The sequence below is a fragment of the Phoenix dactylifera genome, chromosome 1 (assembly GCF_051530095.1).
Source record: "Phoenix dactylifera cultivar Ajwa chromosome 1, Ajwa_hap1_PhDact_Kaust_v1.1, whole genome shotgun sequence".
Taxonomy (NCBI): domain Eukaryota; kingdom Viridiplantae; phylum Streptophyta; class Magnoliopsida; order Arecales; family Arecaceae; genus Phoenix; species Phoenix dactylifera.
In genome coordinates, this window is record NC_143190.1 from 53,141,812 (window position 1) to 53,150,717 (window position 8,906).

Below are 8,906 nucleotides of genomic sequence, written 5' to 3' on the forward strand. Positions count from 1 at the left end.
GGTTGACGAGATTATTGTAGCACTTGCTCATTCAACATTATTTCATTATGGTGAGTCATGTATTAGGAGTACCCAGTTTCATTTGGGCTCAGTTAGAAAGAGAGATCTACCTTGTTCGTAAAATTTAACTCTAAATTTAGCTATCAATTGAAGGTAAATTTACCTTGTTCGTAATTTCATTGATTTTTATTATTATTATTTTCGAAGAATTTTGAGGGAATCCATATCCACATATATTAAGAAAAGTTTAGGGGGTAAAGAGCTTTAGAATTATTAGGATTTTGGATTCATGTGGTTGGTAGAATGAGTTGAAGTTTTTATGGCAAGTGAAAACTTCGGTTGTAGAGTTACAGTGGCCTAGTGTTATAGTTTTCTGGAGTTGACCTCACTTTTTTAGATCCTAGTACAAACATTTGGGTCCTTATTCCTATCCTACCAAGGGCTCCTAGGGCATTGTCATTGCTCTTCTTGTCTAAAGTGTTTTATCCAGGCATTGTCATGGCAATTCTAGAGGAGCTGATTTGATGGGTTTTACTGTTATCTAGTTATCCATAAGAAGTACATTCAGGGCCTCTTACCATTTATCTTGACCCAAATTTCGAAACGTTGGATCGGAGCATTACTGGTTCCAAACAACCAACATTTCCTGCTGGAGGCTGATTGTGTCATGAGTATTCTCTATACTTGCCATCATGGGTGAAAGAGATCATGATTTGGCTTTTATTTGATCTATTTCTGTGAGACTAAAACCTAATTACTCCATCAATCCTTGCTGTTATCATCCTGTAGTGCCCAAAGAAAATTTTCCTTTTTCACGAGATCTTGTTGCCAATGAGCTTTGATTCTAGTTTTAACCTCTAAATATAGTTTCTATTTAGCGAGTCTCCTTTGAATTCCATCATCCATCAATTTTGAGCTTTATTCTAGCTATGTTCTCTTTTTGAGGCTTCTAGCTTCCTATCTATTCTGTCAAAAAACTTTCCTCCTATTTCTTACATCATTTCTTGAGCAACCACCATCAACTTTGCCTCACTGTTTTATAGGTTGGCCAGTAGCCTCCACCTCTTTCATATGGTTCCACCTGCTGATCATTTTAATCCTATTTCTTCTCACAGACCTCCTTAGATCCTGCTTGTGCCAGGTTTGATATCAGATTTTAGAAATATTTGTTCTGTTGATCAAGTAATTATCTAGAGAAACGCATTTAAATGTCAACGGTTAAAAATGATTTGCTTATATATCTTTTTGAGGTTGATAGCATTCTAGATAATGGAATCATCCAGAGAAACACATTTAAAAGTCAACACAACTGACGTATATCATGATAAGATTTTTAAGCCCCTCCTGAGCTTGAAAGGGTTTTCTTTTCTTTTCTTTTCTTTATATGTCTTTTCTTAAGGTAAGGGTTTTCAAATCATCTAGAACGCATGTTGAAGAACTTCAGAGAAAGGCATGATTTGAAGATTCCCACATCTCCAACTCCTACCTTGAAAGCTCCGGTGTTGACCTCATTTTTGTCTGACTAAAGAACATCCTATAATGACAATGGTAATTGATGATGATAACTTTTGCTCTGCTTACTCTTAAAGATGGCTGATTTCTGTTATAGCAACGGCATGTGATAATGACACAGATAAGGAGAGATTCGTATATAGGATATCATAAAATGCAACTGAATGGTGGCATTCAAGGTGATCATATTGATTGGTGAATTCTGAGGGGTTTCATGGTGTATGTTGAAATGCAAGCAAGAATCATAGGGAGCTCCAGTACCCGGATTTGCATGTGTTTTCATTGGATCTCGCATAACAAATGAGGGACAAAATTAATAAAACATATTAATATTTATGTGGCAGTTAAGAGGCTAATTAAATGCTTCATATGCTGTTTAATGACACCTGCTCATATGAATCCAACTTTGGGAGTCATGATGCTTTTTTCGTGAGATGCGCCGATGCTTGTGATTGAACAATATGATTCTGTACCAACGGAAGAAGAAAAACAACAAGCTTATGTTGCAGTGATTTAAGCCGAGACTAAAATTTTTCTGAGGGCTGTTCCGTTGTTGTCCCTGCTCTGATGCAATACTTGGCGGACGATAAGTTCTTTGGTGACACAGAAATCGCACATGAAAACGATGCATATGATTGATGTGTTATCCTCTCACCGCTTCTGGATGGCACCAATGCATGCTAAGAGTTGTTTCGGGAAGAAAAGAAAAAAAAAGATGGCGGTCGGATCCGGTCTAAATCAACCCATCTATAGCTTCAGAACTTGTGTTTGCACTCTATGCGGGCTGCATCTAACAGGTCCAAATAATTTTATAGATTCGGGTCGGGTCGGGTCGTTGGATTGAAAATCCAAAATTACCCAAATTTCAAATAGGTCGGATCGGATCTGAATTCAGCAAACCCAGATTCGACCTGAAAAATGGAACGGATCGGATCAGATCACGAGTTAACCCGACCCATTTACAACCTTAATGCTCACATCTGGCAACCATCGAAAGCAACTGCAAAGTATTTTGATTTATCCAGCAATCAGCATACAATCCTACGAAAAGGGGAAAAACCCTTGGAACAAGATTGTTGCTAGTACTTGCAAACTTTTGTTAACTTCGATTGAATCGGTACTAAGGTGAGGCATGGTCCAACGAGTATTTTTGAATTTATGTATGTTGCTAGTACTTGCAAACTTTTATCAACTTCGGCCTAATCGGTACTAAGGTGAGGCATGGTCTAACGAGTATTTTTGAATTTAGGTGTCCTATACCTATGCTTGAAATTTTCCCAACTTGACCGTAACCCAGCTCGACTTGATCCACTTATATATCATGTTAGGATGTGGATCTGATTTTATGATCAGTATATGAAGACAACCATTTTTTTTTTTTTTTTGAGAACACGAAGACAATCTTATTTGGTAGCGTACTGAATATATATATTGATTTATCTTCACATCTCTTATATGTTTTTTAATTCATTAATCGTATTTTGAGGCTAAATCATTAGTGAACAATAATTTCAAAGACAAAAAAGAAAACTAAGGTTTTCAAATAATGGTACTTGCTTGAGCTTGGACATAATCTTGATCCATGCCTGATACAACAATCCTGGGCTTGATTGAATGAAAACAGGATTGCTCTCCGACCTCCTCTTTGCACATAAACGTGTCCAACTCTTGGAATTATAGGATCCCGAGTCTCGACAGTTTAGGCTTAAGTGGACACATAAAAAAACTAGTAGCACCACTATGGAGGGATGTAATTCAAGAACAACCCTAAAGAAAACAAGCATGCGCCATCTGATCCAGCTGATACTGAGGTGGCGTTAGGGTAATGTACTCACACATGGGATAACCCACGGGTCGGAGAGGATATGCGGAAATTTGATGCCTACATCAAATATTTCCTGGTAGAAGGGAGGCTTAGTAGGGGCTGCTATGCGGATGAGGTTCTCCTCTTTCCCCCTCTTATTTTTTCACCAAAAAAAAGAAAAAAAAAAAAGAAAAAAAAAAGAGCAAGCATGCGCCTGAAATCCCCTACATGGCGGAAGCAGAGTCTGCGCAGCTGAATGTTTTTCCTCATTGTATAGGTGTGATAATTATTTCAAGAATTTGGAATAGTACCATGAATACCAAAGTCCGCCATGAATCACTTTAAGCAAAACCTCTTTTCAACTAGATATGCTGCAATCCACCATTTAAGAAAAAAATGTAGAAGAGACAACAAAAAAAAAGCAAGCTCACCCAATGGATAGAAACAATATAGAATCTTCTTTATATGGAGCCAGATTTCAGAGTAGAAGGATGCTTTTGGTCATAATAATTTATCCCAAGGTGGGGAAGTCTAAGTCCAAGTCAATACTTTGATCCAGAAGGTTTGACAACGCCGACGTCCCTGCCAACCCCTTCCCCGACCCCTTTACCAAGTAAGCTATGAGTCGTCATCAATTTTTCCGGGCCCTCTGCGTGGATCCTTCTTGGCAGTGCCACAAAATCCTTTATAATCCCCCAACTCAGCTCCCGAGAGAATACGGGAATTAGAAGAGAGGGAAACGATTAGCTTAGAGATTAAATTATGCTGGGGAGAAAAGAAGAGAGCGGATTGAAGAAGGCTCCAGTAGCTGCTGCCGGCGATGCCTACAGCTCCGCCCCCACCACCTCCATCACTACCACCACCGGCCACATGCTTACCGTGTCCGAGTTCATCTCCCGCTTCGGTATGCCCTCTCTTTTTCTCTCTCTCTTTCTGACATTTGATCGAATACCTACTAGGCCTCCGATGATCTTTCTTTTTTCTGCCTATCCCTGCTTAGCGAAAATCAAGAACAGGAATAATATAATTGACTGTGCTATCAAAGATGTCGGATGTATGTGAGTGTGTGCGATGCTGAAAATTTTCCAAACATGTCTGTCCAAGTAATACGAATATTGTTGAGAATCTAGTATGCCGAAAATCTAAAGAATTTTTGTTTTTTAAGCACAAATCCTCTATGGTACACAGGCCGGTATTTTTAGATGATGGATGACCATCGAATAAAATGGTTTACAAGCATATATTACATCATACATGCATGGTGCGTATTGTTTGATTGCCATCGTCTTTACCTTTCCCAAGGTTTATTTTTTTATTTATTTACTTTGTTTTGCTCAGATGGTTTCTTATACAATACGTATACAAATATAATCAATAAAATCAGAAAATAAAAGATCAGATTGCTTGAGACAACTTTTTCTTTCGGGCCCGAAAGATGCTTTCAGAATGATTAGCCACGTAAGCAGCCACCTAATCCGCAGTTCTATTAGTCGGCTTGAAAAACTCCACCATCTCTCACCATCATCTGCATGTCTCGAGCTGGCCTATAGCACTCGCAAGGTTTATCCATGAAAGCGAGCCAGGTCCAAGACCTGACCGAAAAATGTAAACGGTGGACAAGACAACATGAACTGTGATGTATGTTCGGATCGCCAGGATGCCGGGGTTGGAACCAGTTAAATATTGGGCCACCAAGATTCGTTGCTGGACCTAACGAATCCAGGCTTGCCGTTTCTTCACTGTTGCGTTTAAGCCAACCAGGACTGACTGGGATGAATAGTCAAAGTTGGATTTTATACGTCCAACCCGGTCAAACATCCTTCCTACTTCTCATGTGCAAATTAGGTTTCAATCGAAATGATTCACTTATAGTGGCTAAAGGCCCGGTCAATCATTGGTGCGACTTCTCCTAGTGCACAAATTTTCTAGGTCCTAGCTCTCTCTGATTTTCTTATTTTGTTTGATTTATTTATATATAACCTTTTTTTTTAAGAATATGTAACTTTTTTATTTTTTTTGTTTGTTTAGAAGAAAGGCAAGCAGAATCTTTTAAAATTTCATTAAGATCGGAAAAAATATAAGCATGGATGTGTAGGACTAAGGCCCCATTTGGAAGAGCTTTTGGTGAGCCAAAAAGCACTTTCTGACTCTCCAAAAGTACTTTTGGATAGAATAAAAATATTTGATAAAAAAAATTGGAAAGCTATTTTGGCTTTGCTAGAAAGCGAAAATAGCTTATTGGGAGAAACTCCAAAATAGAGCTTCTTCGGAAAAGTACTTTTAGCATGTGTCGGAAAGCTATTTTGATTTATAATTTTTTTTAAACCAAAATACTTATGATAAAATATTATAATTATAGAAAATATCCCAACAAAGAAAACAAAGAACTCAAAAAATAGTTCCTAAAAATATTATATTAATAAAATATTAATATATAATGATAATAATTATAATATTTTATACCTTTATTATTGTATTATACAATAAATATAATATTATATTACATTATATCATAATATATTGATATGTTATATTATATAATATCAAATTATGTTATATTATTATGTTATAGTATTAATATTATATTACTATATTATAATACATTATAGTAATATTATACTACATCATATATTTATATATTAATATATATTATATTTTATTATGCCTTGTTGTATAATACTATACAATATCTTTTATAGTCACTTTGTAATACCAAATTTTTTTTTTTTCAGTTTGTGTACCAAATACATATTAGAGTTCCATAGCACTTTAAAAATATAGTTACCAAACAACAAATAGCTTTTTATAAAAGTTCTATTTCAAAAATCTTTACTGCCAACAGCTCTACCGAACATAGTCTAAGTCTTTTGTAATCATATTAAGGTTGTATTTGGATGCTGAATGACCCATGTTGAGCCATGGTTATTCAGTTGTCCATCCAAACACACTCAATTTTTGGGTGATTATGGTTAGCCAATCAACTTAGTTTTATGTGGCTAATGTTAACTTCTAGACGTTTAACCATCCTCTTTCTCCTAATTGTACCTACTCAAACTACATCTCACCCATCTCTTTGTCCATCTATATTGCTACATGATTTATTTTTTTTTTTTAACTTCATGTCACAACCATTTAACCACTTAAACCATGCTTTTTCCAATTTTAGCAACATTTTTCCATCTTAGCGGATAAAGCTGGGGACAAGCGAGCAAAAGCTTAACAACAACTTTTCACTTTTGCTTAAGGTTACATGCAATTAAATTTATATGTTGCTTGATTAACTATTTGACACCCAAATGCAGTCTAAATCACTTTAAGGCTGCGCTTGGATGCCGAAGAGCTAAACATCCCTTGAATAGATTTAATCACTGTATCCATCCCTAACCTAGTAACCAGTGAATAAAGTTTATTCACTTTTTGATTGATGCTTCTATAGTTATGGGATGAAGCAGGGAGAAAGTGAAAAAATAGAAAGAGAGCGCACTCTAGGTGGTTCTTTATTTTCCCCTCCCTTGAAATAAAGTTACCAAGGTTAAGTACTGTTTTAGGCCTTCAGTGAATAAGTTTATTCTGCTATTTTTTAGATAGCATTTGGCTGGTTAACAAGCATCCAAACATAGATTATCAAGTTGGCGGGTTGGGGTTATATCTCACACGAAATAAGGATTTATCTTCTTTCGCAGGAATCCACCATTTCATTGCTTTGAGATCCATGCAAGTAGACGAATAATAGAGTTTGAAGCATTTTTGAGATCTGTGTGGTGGGTGATCCAACGATGGATTCATGTGAAGAAAAATGAATCCTTCTTTTTTTTTTTGGGTAACTAAAGTGAATCCTTTTTTTGTCCCAAAGATACAACCCCAATCCCAACTTGGCACCATCTATTTTAGGGAAAAAATGTATGTGGACTGTTCTTAAAGTTTATTACATGATTCACCCAATATGTCGGATAACATTTTGTTCAAGTAAGGTACCGAGCCGAAAAGGTTGATGAAATTGATTCAAGCAATAGCCAACAGAATCAGGCCATCCTACATCTAGCTCTTGCTTCAATTACTTAATGCAAGGCGCAGGTCTGAGTGAATTGCTGCAGGAAGAGCTCGGGATGCCCGAGCTAGAATATCCCTAGCAGGCCTTACATAATTTGTTTTGGCCCAAATCCAGGCCTGCAGAGGGCCCATCCAGGGCCATTTCCCTAGCAGCCATTTCCTTTTTCTTAGATAAGATACATGTATCCCAGTGAATTCATGTCTTCCACTTGTCCTACTGTTTTTCGAAAATTTTAGCCATTTCCGTTAGTTCCTTTCTTCTTTTTGAATTTTTTCTTATTTCTTTTTTTCTTGCGTCGACTTAATCTTACCGGTCTGATTAATTTGCTGCAGATGAAGCTGCAAAGAAGAGACTGGATAACATGAACCAGAAGCTGAGGGAGTTGGAGATGCAGATGGAATCACTTGAGGCTCAGATCACCAAAGCAAATGACTCTACCAATTGGGCTTAATTCCCCACTCTTTTACCGACGATGAATGGTATTAAAGGGGGACATTGCATGTAAGTGGAGAGCTCCGTTTGGAACTTTTGGGACATGATGCCAACGCCTCGCCATCCCTTGGAGGCAATGAGTTCGAGACCATATCACTCCATCACAGGCCCCTTCCTTATTAGAGAGCCCTTTAATCTCTTAACTCGTTGCCTGCGTGAGGACTTTTACGTTCCTCTTCTTTTTAACAAATGAAATATGAGTTTTGTTGTTGATGGCATCAAGAGATGAATGGGCACCACGAGAACCTAGAGCACAATTCAACCGTGATGATAAAAGATAGGACTTCCTATTTTGGCTGATGCATTTTCCTTGCTCCAACCTTATGAAAAAACATTACAACGACGCATGACAATCCAAACCACTCTAGATGCTGGTTGGACATGAGAAAATAAAGATTAGCTGCTGCAATTGTACCAATCCAAACTACTCTCGATGGATTTCCTCATATAACCCATGCCATATCATGAATTCGCGGATGATCCTCATCCGTTATAATGGATGACACACATGGTGCACGAAAGCAACAACCGGATACCTGCAGCTAACCAAACGATTATGTAATTATTATCTCTATTGTCTCCTCCTTATATATGTTAAGAAAGAATAAGGAAGAATATTATTTCGAGAATCTTACGAAAAGCTGGCAAGTACGAAAGAGTTCGCTTTCTTTTTCTTTTTTTTAAAGTATTAATACCTACTCAATAAGCATGCTTCTATTGCCTTAATAGATTCGGAAGGTATCACTCTGTTTAATGAATGGTCCAATTGTGTAATCATAAGCTTCTGGCAGAGTTTGGATTAGAATCAAGAATATCAGAACATTGATATTGGATGTTTGATGATGATTACTTTGCTATAGCTGCTAATTTATTAAATTAATGCACTGGCATATAAATATTATGCTTGATCTCGTAAGATTGTGCATGGTTACTTACTAAGCCATTTAGCTCACACCCCTTCATTTATGTTCTTACAGATATATAGGATTGCTAGGAGCAAGGAGCTTGACATACTTTAAGATTATGGAAAAAATAGAATATTAAATA